At 48.0% G+C, this 20,699-nt stretch overlaps 1 protein-coding gene across 3 annotated transcripts in view; it reads right to left on the bottom strand.

Annotated features, from left to right (window-relative positions):
- The window catches only part of LOC113952041 (galactosylgalactosylxylosylprotein 3-beta-glucuronosyltransferase 1-like), a 29,411-nt gene extending 21,942 nt beyond the window's left edge, over positions 1 to 7,469 (bottom strand). For 2 of the 3 annotated variants that reach the window (XM_027653716.1, XM_027653718.1), the window contains exon 1: positions 7,169 to 7,467. The gene's annotated coding sequence lies outside the window, so the exon portion shown is untranslated. Of the gene's footprint in view, positions 1 to 7,168 lie in introns of all 3 variants that reach the window. The other variant, XM_027653719.1, reaches the window with a different exon arrangement.
- Between the last annotated feature and the right edge of the window lie 13,230 nt (positions 7,470 to 20,699).

The raw sequence follows: 20,699 nt of genomic DNA, 5'->3' as shown, positions 1-20,699 counted from the left end.
CTCAGTCCTGCTCGTGTTTGACTTCAGCAGATGCTGCCTGTGGGCTTTGTAGAGGTGTACAGGGATAATCACGATTTGGTTTCTGTTTGCTTGCTAATTTCAGCCCCTGCTGTGAGATTTGGATGTTTCTGAGGATTCTATATTAGCTTTAATGATTAAAAAATTATTTCAATGCTTAGTGAAGAAGATTCATGATCTATCATTGAAGCCGCTTAGCAACAGGACTCATTAAGACACATATTAGTACAGAAAGATACCCTCGCCCCAGCGTCCTCTTGGAATGACTATCCACTCATATAAACAAGATAAAGGTCTTTGCTGGCCTCCTCCAAGGCCAGAGGATAAAGCAGTCAACTGTGAAACAAGATTTCTTGGTTCTTTTTCTGGCTTCAACTATGCGTCAGTATGTGGATCTGGGCAAATCGTTTCACCTGCTTCAGTGCCTCAGTTCCCCCACAGGTAAGATAAGCACAACAATGTATAAGCACTCTGGGGAAATGACTTTCAAGTGCCTCAGCTCATTAGAGAAAAAACAAACCTTGCAGTGAATAAAAACTCTCTCAGCCCCTTGATGGTAGTTTGTACTAACCACATGGTTTGCATTGCCCTCCTGAAGCCCCACATACAGTCAGCTAATTACAGGGCAGAAAAAAAATCTTCTCCTAGCCCCTTACCACCTGATGGTAGACAAGTATAGGCATTAAAACTTGTTATTGGGCTCAAAAGAATTAATTTTAGTCAAAGCATTTCTGGTTACCCTTCAAGGAGAAAAAGGGTCTGCTACTTCTGGAGCAGGCTCCAATTTTGCTCGCAGGAATACTGTTAAATACCATGTCGGAGAGGAGAACAGTAATACTTTGTGTGCTTTATTCCCGGAGTAATTCAATGAATCTCTCAGGCAGCAACATTCTCCTTACAGAGAGGAAATGAAGCAGGGTGGAGGAAGCAGGTGTAAGAGTGGACATTTCAGTCCACAGTATAAAAGCTGAGGCATTCCTGGCTCTTGGACTTGCATGCAGGACACTGAACTTCATACCTGGATGTACAAGCCTTGGTTGCACCTTACTGTGGGGTAGAGGTAAGGGAAGTATAGATGAAAGGAAGGTGAGGGAAGAAAAATGGGTGTAGGTGAGATACTAAGGTGTGACTGAAAGTGGTTCCTGAGGGAAGGAGAGGGAACAGGAGAAGAAATGAGGTTAATGGGAATGAGAAAGTAGGAGAAAGGAGGAGGAGGAATGAACAAGAGTGAGGGAGCAGGAGATCGAGTGCAAGAGGCACAGTCAAATCATCTGATCTCTCTCTGAAGAGATTGCCTATTTTGTTTCTGTTTTTTTTTTCCTGTGTGTGATCTTGCCTTAAAATTGCAGGAATGTGGCGGCACAGCACTGGCTCTCTGATTTATTAATTCCATCCCATCCCACCAGCCCATAAAACAAAAGCATCTGTGTTTGCTCAAGAGAAAACCATGAAGGGCCTCATTCACGTCAGAGGTGGGGAGAGAAGCTGGCAGATACAGGAAATCATCGTCTCCTCCTTCTTTTTCACCTTTGTGTGGATCTGGGCTGGGGGAAGGGCTTCAGGAGGGAAGGATCCAGGGGGTGAGGTATCAGTAGGGAGAAAGCTAAGTTCACCCTGGCAATCTGGAGAAAATGGAGGGGAGGACACAATGAATGCAATAGACTGGACCACCTCCACTGAGGAAGGCACCCCAGCACTGCAGAGAGGACAAGATCCCTTGCTGCCACTCAGGCTCACTCAGCACTGGTCTCTGACGTAGCACTTGGTGCAGTGTTGCCCCGGTGAATGTCAGTCCTATTGCTGTGGTCACAGCCAGGGATTTCATGAAGCCCAGCATTGCTGCCTGTCCCATAGTTATGGATGTAACCATAATAATAAATTAAATCTACAGTCATAAGAGAAATACCCCTTTACAGCTGTTTTTAGAATGCTTTCAGAATGAGGGAGGGTCAGGGCAAGATGAATATTAAAGTATCTTACTTTAACTACTGGGACATGAAGGGGGAGAGGAGCCAGCAACCTCTGCTTCTGTCAGGCAAGGATCACCTGTGCTGTTTCTATCAAGAAGTACTGAGAGATTTTTGTTGGACATGAGGACCTTGCTAAAACCATGTCTCTACCCCTGCCCTTAAAGACAGTGTCTTTAGGAGCCAGGCTGCCCTGCAATGCCACATGGAGAGCATTGTCTCAGGGGAGGCAGGGTCTGCAAGGTACTGTTGCCTGCCTTGCTCTTGGCTTTTTCTCCAAGTTCTCCCATACAAGGATTGTCGAGGAGCAATCCTGCTTTGCTTAGCAAATCACAGTTCCCACGTGCCCTGTACTCCCACACACAGACCCACCGTGAACTTAGAACTGCTGCTCTAAAATCTTTTATCCAGAGCTGAGATTGCCCAACTGCTAACCCTGTTCAGCTCCAAGTAATCCCAGCACTTGCTTGTCTAGAGGTTGGCTGTACTGGGAATAAATGCCCTTGCTCTCCTTGCCAGGAGGTAACATCCAAAGAATAGAACAGTACCATTTCCTTTTGAAATACAGCGTTATTGATAGACCAGCACCACACAAAGTTGCCAGGATGCTTCCAATCTGTTAAAATTATAACACACGCAAGGGAAGTGGCAACATAAGCACCACTGGACCAGCTCAGGTCTCATCAGAACTTAATGTGTACCTGTTTTAGCTGACAAACCCAAACCTATGAGAGCTAAGTGTCAGCACACAGGCTGGAAAACACATATTTTTTGCTTCTGCCTAGAAATTAAAATATGCCCCAGTGATCTTCACTTGAACATGTCTCTATCCTTTTGTCCTTTGTCTCTTACATTGATCAATATTGTGGGTTTTAGAAGATATAAGAAATCCTATGCTCGGCAACTGTGAGGGGTTGAAGCCTGTCCAGTGATAAATGATCTACTATCCATCAAAATGTCTCCTCTTTTTCTTAATCCTGCACTCAGCACCAGAAGCATCTTGTAGCAGCGAGTTCCTTATGTCAGTATCACAGCAGGGGAAAAAAACCTACTTTTATCATCAAATTGCTACCTTTCACGTTTTCCTGGATGCACTCCAGTTCCTTTACTGAGAAAAGCCATATAAAGAAGTATTCTTTCTCCCTCTTCCATGTTGTTGATTGCTTTGTTTTTCACCTCAATATCCCTTGTCAGCTGTGTCTCTGAGCTAACCAACCCCATTTTAAGGAATGTCTCTATGTGCATTAGGCATTAGTGGGTTTAGCTGATCGGAGTAGGGATGAGCAGCAAACAAAATCTAAAGGCCCCTGTGCTGGAGCTGTAGATCCCAGTTCTGTGTCTCAGTCCTGGGAAGCTGTGCCTCCTGAGGAAACTTGGCTCACGTTTTATAAATCTGAGGAATTTGCAAAGTGCACCGTTTTCAACTCAGGGAGAAGGATCTCAGACAGCCCCCCACACTGCATGGTGGAGTAAGCCAACAAGGCAGTTGATTGAACACTTGGGAACATTGGCAAAGTAGATAAATTCAAGCTTTTAAGGAAAGACCTTCGGGAGCACTAATGTCACATGAGAGCAAACTAGAAGAGACTTCAAGCTCTTAATTACGAGCCTGCACAGCCTAAAACAGCATGAAAGATTAAAGGACCAAGTTTCTATAAGTGTGCTGACCATGGATCAAGGCACAGTTTGGAGACACACCCCAACCTGAAGGAATCAGTGGGGTCTGACCAGCGTCCCTGTCGAAGAGCAGACTTTAGGCAGTTCTGCCTGCACCCAAGAGGAGTGCAACCACAGGTCTCATTGTGCCCTGTATTTATTAGTCTTTTGTAGTATTCATTGGTTTTAAATCGCAGTCCTGTCAGTCTGAGCTTCTTCCCAGCAAGTGCTTCTCAGAGTTGCAGGGGCCTCGCCTGGGAGACAGATGATCTGGGTCTGTCTCAGCTCTGACGTGATGAGCTGCAGTGTCTCCCTTGTAAAGTGGGGGTAGTCATCCTGACAAACAGCTCTGTATGTGGGCTGGGAGTGCTCTTAATCACATATGTGGAGTACTTTGAGATCTTGGGATGGGAAGTGGCGCAGAAAAGCATAATGCTTATTATTAGGCAGAAAGGCCAGAAGCAAAAAGGGCAGAGAGAGATCCTAGACTTCTCCAGGGCCCTGGAGGTGTGTGGGACCTGGATTTCAGTCTGGCTTATTACATCCCTTTTAGGCTTCTTCTTTTATTAGGAACAATTAGATACAAAGAGGAAGGGGACAGATATCATCTTTCCTGTGTACATCCTGCAGAATAATTGCAGAGCTTTCCCAGAGCAATTTTCCATGCTTAGTAAAGGGCATCTTTGGAGCCTATCAAATATCTCATCCCTTGTAGGCATACATATGAAGGCTTGCAGCATATGTCTTTATTGCTCCCAAATATTGGGAACAGGAAAGACAACTGAGAGAGCTGAAGAGGAGGAAGAAGAGGCTTTGGAAGTAGTTCCTGGAAATGGATGGGGCTGTGGGGTGGCTTCTGATGGCTGGGACAGCAACATTGCCTCCCGAGGCATTGGTGAGAAGCTGGAGGTGACTTTGCCTGCAGCACCAGCACCCTGAGGGAGAGGGGCAGCAGAAGCTGGAGGTATGAAGGCACGGAGAAACATGAGGATGTGCAGGGCACTGCCATTGGCAGGTGACTACTGTGGTGAAGAGGGGAGGAAAGCTATCCAGGGGTATGGCTGGAGTGAATGCAATCCAGGCTCCTGCCAGCAAGCTGTCAGCTAGGTATGACTTTGCTCTCAGACACTAGGGACATCTCCTGGCCTGCTGCTGAAGCAGAGGGAAGTTCCCTGCCAAAAAGCACCTCTACCAATGCTTCATAAGCAAGAAGAAAGGACGCTGGCTACATAGGAGACATAGCCTTGAGCTGTCCAGTATGACCTCGGACACTCTGAAGGGAAGATGGCATTAGTGGACATAGGCAATAGTCACAAAGACGTTCCCCAACCGTGGAAAGAATATGAATTTAAGGGCCGTACATTGTGAAAGTGTTTTATCTCTTGTGTACATTTAGCTGCTCTATAGCTCTGTACAGCTCCCTAGGCAACAGTCTTCCCAAATGACACTGTAACAAAGCCCAAAGGTGCGGGAGCTTTTCTCGTTAAAACCCTTTCCGTGGGAGCAAGTGTCCTCAGCCCAACTGCTTTGCTTTCTATCCCATGGCTGCTAAAATGTCTTGCAAACCAGACTGAGGCCCTTCGCTATAAAGGTGGCTGTATCTCAGCTGTGCTCTGTGTCAGCTGATTGAATTGCTTTGGGATTGCAAGGGTGCCTAGAGGATTTTTCAATTATTATTATTATTATTGTTACTACACTGAAAATGCCAAAGAAGCCAAGAGCTTTAATTTGATCTCATCTATTCCTGAAACACCTGATACGACAAGTTAGCTGCTCAGCGCATCTACCTCTGCACATTAACTGCCCTGCAGAGCCTTAATTCAGTGCAGATTGAAGTGTTCTGAAAGCAACACCAAAGTCACTCCTGGAAGGTAGGGAGGGCAGCAATCACAGTCAGTGAGCTCCTGGCCTCACACCAGGCAGACACAGCGTGTGCTCAGCCGCTGGCACTCACGCATGATCTGTGTCCAAGGCATGCCTGCTAACAGAGAGCTTCCAGGAAACCATGGAGCAAGCACCAACCGAAAGTCATCAAGCTCCCCACATCCTACTTCAAGGCATTGAGAGAAGTGGATTGGCAGCATGCAGAGCTGCAAAAAGATGTGACACAGGGTGTCACACACAGCTCTGCCAGTGCCCCCCTCATGCCCTGTAACGCTCCCTATTACCTGACACTGAGGTCCCCATAATCTTCTACCAAGGTATCTAATTTCAGAGAAACGATGGCCTCCCTTCTGTGAAGTTCCCATCCTGCTGTCTCTGTGCACCTGTCTCCCAACATGTGATATGGTCCCTGTTCCTAGTCCTGTCTGAGGCTAGCAAGGTCAATGCCTTGCACTTCTGCTGGCTATCCAGGGATGCAAGGCGTGAACATCCCCACTCATTTTTCCCTTTTTGCACCAGATGAGATTTAAGGCGAAGCAGAGGTGGGTGACGAGACTTGTGTGTGAAGCCGCTGTTGCCTGTTACACTCTGCATACGTGCTTTGCACAAGGAAACTGGGTCCAGGAAACGAGCTGAAAGCACCTGCAGAGACTGCATCGCTCCCTCTCCTCCACTCACTCCTTGAGCTGTGCGGACTTCAAGTTGTTGGACAGATATTTATTGCTTGTCATTACTGCTCTGCTATGGTGATGCTTGGTGCTGCCCCACTGATTCGAATACCCCTTCTCTCTAGATGCGCAGAAATTGCCCCTTGGCAGTTTTCCCTAAAGAGTTACGGAGAAAACAGCTGCTTCTCTCCAGATTTGCAGCACCTTGAGGGGTTTCTCCCTGTCATGCACTAGCTGCTGAGCCTACCCCTCCTCTCCCCTGGCCTGAAGCTGGACGGGTGAGTCGCAGGAGTAGGATGCTGAAAAAAGTACTTTCCAACTCACCTAGCAACATAGACCCCAAACTCAGCTCCAGAAAACCAGCAAGTGCATCCCTCGGCAGACACACGTGTGCCAGCTGGGGTGAAAAGGGCAGAGCCCTTCCCCTCCCTCCTTCTCTTGCCCTCTCCCAGTCCACCTCTCCAGAGCCCCTCACGGAGATGTCCACTTGAATTCGGTTGCCGCCGAGCCTGCCTGTGCCTGCACACAAACCCCTTCACCCCTCTGTACTTTGGCTTCCCTGATATTTGTCACCAAGAGGCGCAATAAAACCTCTCCGGGAGCAGCGGCGTGTCCAGGACCCGCGTTTGGGTACCATCGCTCGGAGATCCCGGCGGCGAGATTCCCGGGTGGACGCACACTAGGAATGGGGGCATCTCCCCACAGCTGGAAAATTCCAGCCTGGGAGTGGGATGTCGCTCCTCTGGAAGGTGCCCGGGCCAAGGTGTGGGGAGATGCAAGGACAGGGGGCTCCCCGCGAAGAGCGGAGCCGGTTCGGGCGCTGAGCAGGGAGGAAGTTCGGGAACCCCGCTGCCGGTCGCAGGGCAGAGCACTCCTCCAGCGCCAAGCGCCAGGGGACCGCAAGGTCACCCCTGTATCCCCGGCGCTGCCCCCACCCCCAAAACCCCAATGCCCGAGCGCGGGGCTCCCACTTACCTGGCGAGATGGGTCGGTCACGGCGGAGATGCCGGGGCGCCGAGCGCGGGGCGGCACCGCGCCGGGGGCTGCCGGGGGAGCATCGCCCGCCGCCGGGCGGAGGCGTGTCCTCCCTGCGCCGCGGGACTGGCACCGGGACCGGCACCGGGATGGCAGCCGGGACCGGCCCGTCGGCGCTGCCGGCGGATGGCGGCGCCCGCCTTCAGACGGCGCCGGCGATGCGGCTACGGGCGGCGCGGGGCCGATTTAAGGCCACCCCGCGCCGGGGGTGGGGGAGCGCCGAGGGCCGCCCGCAGCGACTCCTGCGCGCCGCGCATCCCGCGGGGCCGCCTTAAGCGGGGAAGGGGCGAGAGCGGAGCCGGCGAGGGGGAAGGAGCGGCGAGGAGGGCACCAGAGCCGGGAAAAGCGGGGGAAGCGAGAGCGGGGCCGGGCGCGGCTGCAGCGCTGCCCCCGTCGCCCGCGGCTGGGCCAAGCACCCTGGGAGGGGGAGGGTTCCCTGACCCGGGCCCGGCCGCTGCTCTCCCCGCTGAAGGCGACGGCTTGGGATTTTTTTGTTCCTCCCGGAGGGATCGCTTTGCCGCTAACCGGGTGTCGGAGTGATTTCTCGCTCCGACTGCAGCAAGAAGGAGCCACCTGCCACGGCTACTGCCCGTGAGGGTTGGCTATCGATAAGGCAACCTAGGGGGCACAGCCCTAAGCCAGGGACCACTGTGCTTCTGCGATTTGGTCCCCTCACTTGCTGCTTGATGGGGTGCATCGCCGCTGTGTGCCTCAGTTTCCCTGAGGTGGGCAAGAGTGCTGGTGCAACCACTTCCCACTGCAGCAGCCGCTGGACCAGTTCTTGCTCTGGCCACGTGAAGAGACACGGTCAACGCTTTGTCTGGCAGCCTCTGACTCGGAGCAGGTTATGTGGGCGCAGAGGACGGTCCCACTTCAGTCTTCCCCTGCCTGCCTCCCTTAGGAGCTGTGTCTCTTGGCCATAAAGTCACCATGCTGCTTGAGGGGGCATGTGAGAAGCAGCTCTTCCTTCAGCCTCCCAGCTGGGGCTGGATGCACAAAAGGCAGAAGTGAGGGCTGTCACACCTCAGCCCTGCTGTAAGAGGCTAATTTCCCACCTTCACCTTGCACTAGGCTGCACAGTACACATCTGTCCCTCCCTTACCCTTCCGAGGAGGGTTGTGACTTCCATATCTCAGGAGTTTCTCCTGAAGAGGTGGCCACAGCTTTCAGCAAACCATTAGGCATAGAAGGTAGCACAGTCCCAGGCTCAGGTGGGAACTCATTCATCAAGTTTGGCTTCAGGTAACAAAGCTCCTGCTGTGGGATACACTAAGTGGGGCAAAATATTTTGAGATCCTTGGCTGGCAAGTGCTCTTGGAGAAGAACAAGAGAAGACTGTTTTCTCAGGTTAACTGGCAGGTCTTGGCCATGTTTCTGGAGCAGGTATTGTTGAAAACACCTTGGAAAGAAAGACATCAAGTGATATTTTACAGCCCAAACAACATTTACAAAGTGGAACACAAAGGAAAATGCAACATGGGCAAAGCAGCAGGCCAGTGCCAGTGCCTTCACTCTTCTGCTTCTCCCTATGCCAAGGGGATGCTCTGAGGGGGATGCATTCAGCACCCAGCAGGACTACTGCCATGCTCACCACTGCTGTCCTCACGGCTGTGCAGACACAGGCATGAATTGCTGCCCTTCGCCGAGCGTATTGAGGGCTGGCACTATCATACTCTGGCATCTCAGGCTGCCCTTAATGGGAGGAAGCCATCCATCCATCCATCCACCCATCCATCCACCCACCCACCCAGCTCAGTGTTGGAAGTATGAAGTCCACAGGTTGTATGGTCAGCCCAGAAGAGTTCTGTGTGCTCATGGCTGAAAGCCAGCATGTGGGTGTCAGGAAATGGCAAGATGCTTCCCTGCAGATGGCTCAGCAGAAGCCTGCATTACTCTTGCACTGCCAGCAGAAGCATTACCCTGCTCCAAGAATTAGCCAGCTGGGGTGCTCCAGCTCTGCAGCACCTTGATTTTAGGAAAATCTGCACCAAGGAAATTGATTGCCTATGCCTGAAAGGCATTGAGTCTCTCAGCATTCCCTGGGATAACACAGAGACTTTATCCTCCTGTGGATGGAGAAAGAACTCACAGAGGAGATAACTGACTGCTTATTAGCCACAGACAACTTGGGTGGTTAGTGAGTTGGAGACAATCCTCGGGTGAACACGCTAACCCTGAGACCTCTCTAGGAGAGGCTGGCTAAGGACTTTGACTTCTGAGGTTCTCTCTGGAGTTCAGAAGCAGAAGGAAGAGATCAGATCCAAGGCTACTGGAAACTCTGGAAGCCCATACCACTCGGGCTTTACTTACTTGTGCTCCAGGCTCTCCTTTTTTATGTCCACAACTTTTGACATGACTGTTTCGCTGCCACACACAGAGCCACAGTTTAGTTAGTCCATCCTATGGTTGGACTGGAGGGGCTGAGGGTCAGCAGTTCAGGATCATGCTTCTTTCCCCCCACCCCTGGTCAGAGCTGGCTCCTGGCAAAAGCTGTGCACTTCTGAAATGAGACTCAGTTCTGGGGAAGGTAGGTCTGTACAGAGATATTTTTCTTGGCTAGAGCATCCAGAGTAGATTTATTGGAGGAGACAGTGGAGTATCCAGTGTATTATAGTCTTCTTTATCCCTCCTGAAAGCAATGCCTGGGGCAGCCTGTGTTCCTAGCCACATGGCAGTTGAGTTGCTGCCCTAGTAAGACCTTCCTCCTTCCACCACCACCACAGCTGTGGCCAGCACAGACATATGCACCAATCTATACTGCAGTGCTCTGGGTGGCAGCTCTTCCCTGGCACACTGTAGGCTGTCTACCGCTCTCTCTGCCCACACTTCCTCCACTGAAAGTACAACATGATGTGAAACTCCATGAAATCTCCATCCTGAGGTTGCCACTAAGATAAGTTTCTTCTCAAGTGGTAAGTGCTTTGAGATCCTGGGAGAGATGCTGCTGGAGAGGGTAGCTTACTGTTTCAATCTGTGTGCAGTTTGCTTTTCTTGCTTTTTCACTGCTATGCCCTAAGGGGCCTGATGCTGTGTCAGCCTTGAGGCAGACCCACAGACCACATCCCCAAGCCTTGCAGCAGTAAGTCACAGGACAGGAGATGCTGTGGAAAATGTTCACTGACTCATGCTGCAAAGGAGGAAGCTGTGCCTCGGCATTATGAGCCTCCCGAGGTCTTGCTCCATCTGGACTGAGTGGCTGCAGCTGCTCCCCAATCTCCTGGCTCATCATTCCTGCTGCTGCTGCTCTTACAAGACACTACGAGTGTCTCAGGCAACTCATAGGACTGGGGGAGTGAGTTGTTTGTATTTCCCAATCTTGCTTTTGACAAGGGATTTGGCTACAGGGCAGCAGGGGTCTTGCTGGTGTCCTCAGCTGTGGATATGTGTGTGATGCTGTGCTGTGGATACGCGTCTGTTAGCAGCTGTACTGAGAACTTGCCTCTTTGTTGCCCTCAAGGCAGGGAAGAAGCAAGCAGGGCCCTTGCTGATTCCTGGGCTGTCATGGTGTATTTCACAAATACAAGGTGAGGAAGAGCTACCAGCAGCCCTAGAGGAGGGCAGAGAGAGAGTATGGAGCTGGGCAAGAAACCTACTGAAAAGGTCAGTCAAGAGTCATGCCCACAGCTGACATGGCCTATGAAGCATTGTTAGGTAGGGGCATCACAGAACCTCTGTAAATGCAAACCTCAAAACACTGCACACATGTACTAAAGTAGTGAAACCTTCCCTGTGAACCTCCCTTTTTTTCTGAGAAGGAGGATGAGCCCTGGAGAAGACAAGTTGTTCCCTCAAAGTCACCACCGAAATCTGTATTTGAGGGACAGGATGAGATGCCAGTGGTCTTGCCTGCCAAGCTCCTCCCTGGTCAGGCTACAGCTTGGTGGTATTTTCAGAGAGCTTGCTGAGCTATCTTCTGCCTAATCCGTTCATCTACCCCAGGACAGACCCCCTTCCCAAGTCCTTTCCTTCCCAGCCTTCTGGGCATGGTAAAAGAGTGACAGCAGGAAGTGGGGAGGGGCATCAGGTGCATCTCTCCCAAGGTCCAAAGCTGCAGCAGAGCCTCTCTCTCTCCTCATTGTAAATCTGCCTGAGAATACGTGTGGCAGAACAAGCAGTCCTTGATCTAAAATCTGCCATCCTTTGAAGAACCTGTGCTTCAGCAAAGCAGCCAGCAGTTGATGCCTGAAGAAGGCTGAAAAGCCACTCTGCAAAGCTCTGCAATTTCATTTCTCTCCCCCTTGAAGCACCAGAACTGTACACTAATCAAGCTATTTCTGCTACAAGCTGGGGAGGAAAGAAAGAGAGATTGTTAGTGTTAATGCTATTTTTAAATACTTTGCAGACTCTTGAATAGGATGATGATGGGGGCTGTGTAAGGACCCAGACAGAGACAGATTGATGTGTGGTAAACACATCTGTTATTCTTCAACTGGGAGGCAGATCTTTTGGCAGTGCAAGTCCAAAGGTGCAACAAGGAGCCGCTGTGAAGACTCGGCTCTCAGCCTCCATTGGCTTGGTGCTCCCAGTGCTCTCTGCCTATTCCTTAGCCACCTGCAAGGCACTGTTACTGCAAACGGGCTTCAAGCTTACAAAACTCCCCTGGGAACCAGCTTACAGTTGTGCAGCTTGTGTAAGGGTTGCTGTATGGATGCCAGAGCCCTAATGCACCTTCTCTGTGGGTGAAGCAATTGCCTGCTTCTGCATGTACCTTGCACCCTAGGGATGGGATCTACCCATGAAAGGCTAGAGAAAGCCTGAATACCTGCCTTTCCCCAGCTGGTGCCTGCCCACCAGCTAAAGAACAAAAGAGAGTCTCAAGCTTTGGTCTCACTGCAGTAGCAGGAAATGTTCCCAGGGGAGAGAACAGGATGCAAAGAGGAAGATGAGAAGGAGTGTTGTACTGATGGAGAGGTTTAAAGAAAGCCAAGCCCAGGTGAAAAATTCGTATTGAACTTTCTCTAATGCCAGTAGCAGGTGAGAAACCTAAATATGCATAACTATCATCTGAAGGCAGCCAGCCCTTCTGGTCTCCCTGAACCATTGAGCTGTTTTAACAGATGTTCCATATGTGCCCCAGAGATGTCACTTCAACATCCTACCCCTCTGGAAAAGTTTTGCAGAGGGAAAATATGATTTACCTTTCAACTGATTTATGACCCATTCTTTAATGTCGAGAAGAGAGTTACATTCTGATGGTTGATTTCAATAGAATGGCTTTAAAAAGACAATCTCTGTTAAACTGTTGGATTTAAGAATAATTTCTATGCCATTCTGTCAGTCTCATCTCTGTAAAATTTCATCAGGCTTTTCCATAAAGGTCAGTAACTTCTTTTGTAAGAAACTACATCCTAAGTGGGATGGATCCTCCATCCCATTACATCTAATCGATGCAGGAACAGCTTTTGAAAGTGCTGTCGTAGAGACCCCAACTTTGATGAGGAGAGACGTTGCCACTCAACACACAACGACCACAGCAGCTCTCTCTGCACTGCCATTCCTAACAGCCAATATTAATCTCACATCCAGATGGATGTGAACGGCCCTGCTTTCCACAACCTCTCTACTGACAGCGATGTCAAGCCCTTCTTTTTCCGAAAGCAGATCATGACATGTCCTTTGTCTGTTCGTTCTGGGAGGTGGAGGGAGGATGGGGGTGGAGAACAGAGGGCAGTTGTCACCCAGCTCCTTGGCTATATGAGAAAGTGGCTTCTGTTTCCGAACTTCTCTCTGCTCGACATCTTTCATCGACATCGCATTAAACAAGACTTTCTTTTGTACAAGGGGAATGAATGGTTTGTGTAAGGGTCAAATAGCACTGCCTGCACAGGCTGGGACCTGCCTCACACAGTATGGGCTTGTCCGGGAGACACACAGTCGCTGTTAGTTGTATGTGCCCCTAAGGCTGGCTTCCCTCCTGGCACTGGACACATGGGGGCAGAGTCCATGCATCCATCCAGGCAGGGAAGGAGGCAAATGTCAGGGCAGTGCTGCCCTCTGCAAGATCCAGTGCTGTATACGTGCAACATCTAGTGGGTGGTGAGGGCTTTTCTGCACTTGATGTCCCCCTGCTTGCTGGATGCAAATCTGAGCATGCCTGCAGTTTGGTGGAGTTGCAAGTGTTAAGTCTTGTATGAAAGACTCACATGTGGAGGTCAGATAGGAAATTTCTCTTGATCTGGTGGTGTTCTGATCTTGCTAACAATTCCAGTGTGATTTAAATGAGAGGCAGCCACAAATCCCTATGGATTCTCCGAGTCAGCTGCATGCCTCCTCCAACACAAGCATGCAAAGGGATCTCACAAATGACACAGAAGCTTTTGATCACCCTCTGCTAGAACAGAATCTTCCTCCTGCTGTATATTATGGGCTCACAGAAAGATGCTTAGGATGCATGCTGATCTTTCCTGGTATGCACTTAGATGTTTGTTCATCCAACCTTCTTGTGCCTGTGGGTCCCTCTGACTATGTCAGCTACTGATGCCAACCTTGTGAGGCTGGGTAGCCAGATCTGGGCACAGCCTTCCCTCTTGAGAGGGCTGAATCTATTGATGAGAAAGCGGAATTTGTAAAGGCAGAGAAGTACATGGTTTCTGTCCAGTTTTCTTTGCAATGTCTTTTCCTCTAAACCTGCAAGCTTTCCCTCAGCAAGGGCAGCCTCTACCACTCCAATGCAGTCCTGCTTAGGTTTCTCCCTGGGAGATACCTTGGACATTACTGACTCAGTGCATTCAACACTCTTCGCTTGTTTTCTGGAAATCTCCTGAGCACTGTTCAGGCCAAGGTGATTACAGCTGTGCTGAGTGGCACAGCAAAAAAAGAAAAAAAAGAGTTGAATGCCAAGATAGGCTGTTTCCATGTCAATCAGCAGTGAAAAAGCACGTATCCATGGGCAAAACCAGGATATGAACAGGACAACAGGCTGCAAATGTGAGTGTCTGTAGAGGAATTAAGGACTCCTGGAGATTGCTATGTTGTGCTTCACTAGCAGATGGAAAGTGATGGAAGGGAACGGACAGATGCTCTTACATCAATATGATCAGGCAAAATGTCATCTTTATTAGGAGAAAGACAGATTATATAGTGCTCATGACGCTTAGTTTCTTGTTCACACTACATTGGTTACATAAGGAAAACATGCTCTGCTGTCCACTGCTAATTGGACCACAACAGGTGGTCATAGGAGATGAGAAAACTTTTTTCACCTGCCAAAACTCTTCCTTGGCATCTGGCATGAATCCACCTTTGTTCTAACTTCAGATCCTGTAGCCATCTTAATGGCGCAGTATTTTTTACTGTCTGCACCCAGCCATGTCAAGGCAAAAATCTCAGAAATGCAATAGAAATTGTTCACACAATTTCTGCCTTACGACAGGAAAGGCCATTGTTCTGGGCTCTTTGTTAAAGGCATCTCAACCTTTAAGCTGTCAGTTTTGAGTGCTTGTAACGCATGGCCAGTTAAGTTGCTTTTGCAATGCGAAACTCTCTTTCCAGCCTGAAATAGAGTATTACAAAGTAATACTGGGCCAATATGATGTGACAATGACATAAGAGGGCTCAGAAAGCCTTCAAACCTCTGGACAATCCTCTACATGGGATATACTCTTGCTGATGGGCTGCCTTTAAGAACAAGAGTCACTGCCACCCAACCTGGAACAGGTGGGAATACTCTATGTCCTTTGCTGGTGGACAAAGAAATGGGATGAGCTCACGAACACCGATATGGAATTCCCTTCCTCTCCATCCTCCTCCATCTGTTGACCTCATCTCAGCACTGCAGAGGCCACTCTGCGTGGGCGACTCAAACGTTAATTCAGACTTTGGGCTTGCTTGGCTCTTAGCACCTCGCCCACACAAATCCTGCCAATAGTCATTATTATGATGTCTTCAGAGCTACTTCCAGTGAGAAATATTGGGAGAAAAATGATGGGTGGGTGTGCTGACATCACATGCACCTTTTACCCCCCCTTTATTTCAGTCTCATTTGTGATGAAAAGCCTCCTTGTTATTTCTGTGCTTCCCATCTCAGAATCAGCAAAGGATCAGGCCAAAGACATGAAATAAACATGACTATGCAAAGGCCCTGTGTACGTGTGCATGCATGTGTGTTCATACGTGGATTTGTGTGCACACCGACACTACACGGCTGCGCTGCACAAGAAGTAAAGTCAATGTTAACTCCTCAAGCAAGTCACAGTTCATCCTTCACTGGTCTTTGCAGGTCTAATTTTGTCAGACCAGACTAATTTTATCAACAATGTGTTTATATGCAACCTTTACCTAAGGAGAGCTAATACTCTCAATAAGAAAAAGAATACACATGTACTTTTGTATCCTTTAAGACTTGAATATACTGGGAAGTTTAGTAGCATGGCAATAGAATAACAGTTGCTCTAGCTATGGTTTTTTTTAACTCCCTCATGTGCATAATCTGTTCTGGAATAAGAGTAATTACTCCAAAGTAAGAAAATGCTTTTATTCTAGAACAGCATTTCCCTGAGGGTGAATTATACTAAGAGCAGAGAATGAACTAGTTTTTCCTGCCTTACCAAACTTCAGGATTCAAAAATTGTTTTCTGATCTGCATGAGAATGAAAATCAGATTGAGATTTTTATCCATGAAAATAAATCAGAGAGGTCAGGAAGAGCTCCTTAGCAGACTGCGGATCAGTGTCTGCAATGGGTGGAGGATCCACAGTTTGAGGTCCCTTGACTGTCTGATTCATGGATGGACTTTTGCTTGGAAACTCGACTTAGAGAGAAATGTCCTGAAAACATTTCACTGTAATAAGTGTGTGTTCTGACTCCTATTGTCTTCTTTTTTTTTGTTAGTTGAAATGTCCTTGTCCTTGAGAAAAATTTCATCTTTGATAAAATCAGTTGGTATTTTCCAATGAAACACTGGTTTGTTAAAAAATTCATGACCAGCCTTAGTAGTATTAGCATAGATTTAATGGTATAATTATCTAACTACAGTTATGCTGGTCAGTTCCCTGAGGTACTAAAGCTCTAAGCTCATTTTTTCATGTGCGTGTGAGCACGAATGATAATGCAAGCCAAGTAATCCTCTCCCTTGAACATCAGCGTCTCATCTCTTCCCTGCAACTACCCTCGCTAGCGGAGCTCTGTAGGACCTGTGTGATCCTTCCTGTGCCCCCTCCTGCCATGCAGCCACCTGCCTTGCCCTTCCCTGGCTCCCCACACATTTGCTAACATCTGGGATCCTCCTGAGGCTTCCGTACACCCTCATCTTTCTAACATGCAAAATCCCCAGCCATTGCATCCCTCACCCCCGTGCTCTGTGTTTGCAGCATTGCCAGCACCCATGAGTGCTCTCAGGCTGGTGACCTTGAAGCAGCAAGCTCTGTTACCTCGCCACCAGCCCGCCTGCCCGCCAGCTTTCCTTTGCCTTCCTACCGCATCCTCCCCCTCCACGGGCACACTTTGAGCTTGTTGTAGCATCTGCTGCCCTCTCATTTGAAGTCTCACAGTGAACGCTGCTGCCCTCAGCTAACTGTCAGTATTTATCATGACATCCCATTAGCACAATCCACACTAATGACTGTGAAAGACGCATCCATTTCCATTTTCTAAAGGGCTTCCACTGGCTGAAATCCAGCTGCAGGGTGAGGCTGGGGAGGGTAGTAAGGGGACAAATCTTCGTGTTGACAGAGCGAAGCATACATATCATTACCAAGTGCTCTTCCCTAGCGGCTCAGCAGCTGCCAGGGGCGAACGAGAGATTCCTCTCTTGTCAGCTCAGCGCTCAGTCGGGGCACTGCAAGGTGTAAGCCAGTCGAGGGAGAGGGGGGAATCGCCTCCCTTTTGCTGTCTGCACGGATGGAACAGGTTTCCAGTTAACTAGACTGCAATTTTCCAAAGCTGTCATCTCTCTCTGAAGTGTGTGTTAAGAGTTAAATCTGCAGTCGCATGCCCAGTGTGGAGGAGCCGGGAGTCATTATGCAAAAGGTTTAGTAGGCATCCATGTGTATGGCGGGAAGAGTAGCCAGGACTGGGGAGCCACAATGCAGCCTCTCCCTACTCTACATAGCACTTGGTTCACCCCAAATGTTCAGGTCTCAGCTCCTGGGGTCTATAATACCACACTTTGATTTTTCCTCCCCAGATCGCTCCCAGAGAAGAAGGATTCACTTCTCCCAGTCAGCTAGTGTCTTTACCCATTCCTTTCCAACACCTTCTTAAAACAAATCCGATTTGTGTCTCTTTCATCTGGCTGAATGGGACTTTACTGCAAAGGAACTGAGCAACTTGTCTATCACTCTTGCCTAGAGAGGAAATGGATTCATGGAAGATACTCATACCTCTTGTTGTGCTGTGTCATTCTAGCTAGAAATAAGTCAGTTCTGTTGCAATGAGATCAAAAATAAGGGTTACAAGGAATCAGGTTTGTATTCTGAGCCAAACCCTGATCTTTCGTAGCAATTCCTGGTGGGTGTTTTGGTTCAAGTGAAGGTAGAAGAGCATATGGCAGGCAGAAACTTAGGGCAATCAAACATAGTAGTACCATTCCCCTCTTAGGACCTGACACCACTTTCTTCTTGTCCCTCTCACATCCCATCTCCAAAAACTGCCACCCACTGCTGGCACAGATCACTCTGTTACCCATCACAGAGGCTACCATACAAGAGAAATGAAGTAGAGAGAGCTTCCATCTCTACCTGCAGGAAAAAAACTTTTCCACAACCCAATGCAACTTTGGCCATGCAACTTACCTGATGCCAAGTTGTTTTGCTACTACTTATTCCAACTTGTCTCCCTGCCTCCCTAGCAGCCTTGCCCTTTAGCTATTGATGAATAGCTGTGTTTTCTTTTGGTCATCTATTATCCCACAGATATAGATTTAACTTCTTTAATACTTGCTGTAAATTTGACCTTTTAGTCCTATGACTGATCTCATCATTTTTTCTGATCTACAGTTCCAGAAATTGCCAGAAATGCTACAACTAAACAGCTGATGTAAACCATTGCCAAAGTCAGATTTCCCCCCATCTTTCTCAGGCACCCAAAGCAACAAGAATCATTTTCAGCACATTTTTGTATTAAAACCTTCTGTTTAGTTGGTGCTTCCTCTCACCAGGACCTATGCTCTTACTAGAAACATTTCACATATCTTCTATTTGCTGAGTATGTGCTAGCAATATTTTAGCCTTGACTTTTTAAAATGAGTCCCATCTGGACATTTCTTGCTGAGGTTTCCAATCTCTCTCACTCTGTTCCTTGTTTTCTTTGGTCTTCATTATTTCATCCCCAAGGATCCACAAAATAGTTGTATAGTCCGCCTTTGATGTCTATCCTTGTCTCACTGCCTGTGCACTCTCCTTTTGCATTTTAATTCATTGAGAAGTTTCTTGCTTATCCAAACGGGCCTTATGCTGAAATACCCAGAATTCCTGCTGAATAAGATTGTTTGTTCCTAAGCTCTCAGTAATTTTGCTTTAAGAATCAGTCAGGCTTCCTGGGTATCTTAGCCCCTCATAGCAGCTTCTCAAATGATTCTGCCTAGAAAGTCTCTAAAAAAAAAATCGAAGTTTGCCCTGTGAAAATCCAGAGTATTAACTGTTGTTTACCTTCCAAACCATTCTCTAGATCCTAAACTCAATGACTGTATTGCTACTGTGGTCCAAACTACTTTCTGTGACAATATTCACCACCACTTCCCCCTGTTTGTGAGCAGGAAGAGCATTACCTTATCCCTGTAGCATTTTGAGGTTCCTAGGACATACCTGGATTTCCTGTTGCCCTCCCAGCAAATGTCTGGATGGTTGATATTCCCTGTGAGGATCAAGGTCTGCACTAAGGAAACTTCTGTTAGATGTTTTTAGAAAGCGTCATTTATTTCTTCCTCTTGGTCAAGGGGTTTGTGATGGAACCCAGATACAACATCCTCATGTTTCTTTCTCTGATCCTGCCTGTCCTTCCTAAACAACTTGCAACTTATCCATGACCGTGGCTCCAGTTATGAGTAATTCCACATGATCCTTCCTTGCTTGCTGCAGTCTGAAAGATGGAGAGGAAGCTGGATGCAGGTACAAACATGAGGTTTTTTCATGTGACTTCCTTTGGTTAAGAAACCTCTTCCACTGTGCTGGTTCCCAGCCATGTGATCATCAGGACTGTGGCACACTGGTTCCTCCCCTGCTGCAGTCTGAAAAACTATTGTCTGGTGTTACTGAGCAGAAGGAAGGGTTTTCTGAGGCATGACAGTGAAAAAACATTAAAACAAACAGAGAAAAATAGATATTGAAGTGTTCAGATTCAGAATAAGACTAAAAATAATAAATAGGCCTTAACAATAAAACATTTTACAGCTATAACCCATTTTTCACTGCTGCCCTCTAAGAAGATGGGTACTATACATCATATGCTGTGACAGGGTGGTCTTGCTAAAAGCAAAATATGTGTAATGTGAGTGAGAGATTCGCGGCACCTTGGAGACTGTCTTGTCTTGCTTGTCTGGTTGAGCTTTGCTCAACCAGATATCAAACTGATATGCTCTGATTATCTGTGATAATATAACCTGATGGCCAGAGGGAGCTCCATTACACAGCACTACAGCAGAAAGAGCTCTGCAAAGCTTGGCTAAACATTTCTGAGTAGGCTGAGAAACTCTGATGGAGGAGAGGACTACTTCCAGTCTTTCTTCCCCCAAGAAAAGCCATTTGAATGTCTTTTGATCATCACTGAATGGAAAAATTAGTCAAGAAGATGAAACAGGCCCTAAGAAGAAATGTAAGCAGGTGAATGGAGCTCAGGTGATTTTTGTCCTACATTTTGTGTACCCAGTGGGAGGTTGCACACAATTCAGCAGGACCTTCTCCTTTTGATGCATTGAATGGCAGACAGCCTAAAGCTTTCTGAATCTCAGTCCAAAGCTAAAACCCAAACACTTCCATCACATTTTAGAGATAAGGGAGAGAAGGGTAAGGAAAAATCCCAGACAAAAGCAGCAAGGCAGGCTGGCTGATAAGACTAATCAGGCCGGCAATGAGGAAGAGGTTTATTGTTACTACCTGGAACTGAAGATAAACTACTGCCAAAATGGCAAGAGCTGTTTGGGCTGAGCAGGGAAGGAGAATGGGAAGATTATGGGATGGAGCAGTCCAAGGAGAATCTTTGAAGCTGATTTACTATGTCTCTGGCCTGAATGAAATCCCAGGAAGCTCTGAACTGTACTTCAGAGGTGGGAAAAAAAAGACTACTTTTTTTTATTTTTTTGTAGGTAGAGGCACACAGTTGTTGAGGGAACAGGGGATGTATAGCCAAAGGGACAGCTAGCAGAAAGAGCTCACAGCTTTAGCAAGTTCATCAACATGTTTATATATAGGCAGAGGCAGACCAATGCAGGGCAATACATGATATCAAAAAGACATGCTGCTTCCCATAAACAGTCTCCAAACCTTGGGTGAAAGAAGGAAGTAGCACAGGTGTTGGTGTCTGCAGATAACAGAGTCAC

Source organism: Corapipo altera, unplaced genomic scaffold, assembly GCF_003945725.1.
Source record: "Corapipo altera isolate COAL_440 unplaced genomic scaffold, ASM394572v1 61, whole genome shotgun sequence".
In the NCBI taxonomy this organism is placed as follows: domain Eukaryota; kingdom Metazoa; phylum Chordata; class Aves; order Passeriformes; family Pipridae; genus Corapipo; species Corapipo altera.
Note: the sequence above shows the minus strand (reverse complement) of the source record. Positions and strands in the feature narration are given on the sequence as shown.